Source organism: Myotis brandtii, unplaced genomic scaffold (assembly GCF_000412655.1).
Source record: "Myotis brandtii unplaced genomic scaffold, ASM41265v1 scaffold486, whole genome shotgun sequence".
Classification (NCBI taxonomy): Eukaryota; Metazoa; Chordata; class Mammalia; order Chiroptera; family Vespertilionidae; genus Myotis; species Myotis brandtii.
In genome coordinates, this window is record NW_005368569.1 from 309,357 (window position 1) to 310,746 (window position 1,390).

The 1,390-nt window shown below is 63.0% G+C and overlaps 1 protein-coding gene across 2 annotated transcripts in view; it reads left to right on the forward strand.

The window, feature by feature from the left end:
- Nucleotides 1-1,390, forward strand: part of BEAN1 (brain expressed, associated with NEDD4, 1) — a 30,244-nt gene that overhangs the window by 10,587 nt on the left and 18,267 nt on the right. The window contains exon 1 of one of the 2 annotated variants that reach the window (XM_014547847.1): nt 469-614. The exons of the other annotated variant lie outside the window; for it this stretch is intronic. The gene's annotated coding sequence lies outside the window, so the exon portion shown is untranslated. Of the gene's footprint in view, nt 1-468; nt 615-1,390 lie in introns of those variants that run through there. 2 annotated transcript variants of the gene reach the window in all.

Sequence of the window (1,390 nt, forward strand, 5' to 3'; positions counted from 1 at the left end):
AGATCCTGCTGCCGGACCAGAGCGGCAAGTCCACTTTCCTCGAACAGATGCGCATCATCCACGGCCACGAGTTTGACCAGAAGGGCTGCTCCAGTTCCGTGACACCATCTCTGACAACATCAAGGTCCTCGCTGACGCGAGCGGTCAAGCTGGGCATCCCGTGGCAGCACTCGGAGAACAAGGCCACCTGCCGGGCTGTACGTGCGGCCCTGCGCGCCCTCTGGGGGCACTCGGGCATCCGGGGGGCCGACAGCCGCAGGAGCGTGTTCCAGCTGGGTGCGTCGGGGAAGTACTTCCCGGACAACTCTTCCCCCACTTCACCGCACCATCTACAGGGAGACACCCGCTCCGTGTACCACGCCGTCAGGGATACGAATATCATGTTGCAGTGAGGGCGCGCCTGGCCCCGCCCTCCTGGGGAGGGGGCGCCAGAAGCGTGCGCGTGCGTGCGTGCATGCGTGCGCGTGCTCTTGTACATGCCTGCAGCGAGCTGCAGAACCCTGGGAGGGTATACTACTGAGACTCCGGCGCGGCGGCGGCAGCTGGTGTGACTCCAACAGTTTTCCACAGAAACGCCATTGCCTTCCTACAGCGTCACCTAGCGGTGTGTCCAGGTGTGTGAACGTGTGCATGTGCGAGCGCGTTCTCTAACCGCCTGCCCGGCTCTCCCTCCAGCGGTTCTCAACCTTCTGGCCCTTTCAATACAGTTCCTCATGTTGTGACCCAACCATAAAATTATTTTCGTTGCTACTTTATAACTGTAATGTTGCTACTGTTATGAAACGTCATGTAAATATCTGATATGCAGGATGGTCTTAGGCGACCCCTGTGAAAGGGTCGTTCGACTGCCAAAGGCGTCGGGACCCACAGGTTGAGAACCGCTGCTACCTGCAGGTCTGCCCTGCCACGAACCCAGAGCCTGGAGTGTGTAGGTGGCCCAGTGCGCAGGCGCAGACAAGGGCCGCCCCGGGTCGCATGGACAGGGCATATCCCTTCGGCTCATTACTCCCGACCCTGCCCTGCCCTGCCATTGCATCCCCCTCCCCGCTTCCCCTCTCTCCCCGCAAAGACACACCCACCGCCTTGCAGGTGCTGCTGTGGCGCCTGGGCTTCCCGTGGGCGGGCTTCTGGGAGCTGCCGGGTTATCACAGCCCGTGTCCAGCACGGCGGCCTGTGCGCCGCAGACACTGACCTTCAGGAAGCCCCGACCCCGCACCAACCTGGGTCCTGCAGGCCGCCACCACCCCAGTGCCGCTTACAGCCACTGCCCCTCCTCAGGCCGCCCTCCGTCAGGGTCCTACCCAGGTCTCTGCCTCTGCAGTTCCACCCAACACTGTACTCCCAGCTCGGTGTGTGGGCGCTGCGGGAGGGACAGCTGCCCGCGGGCCCA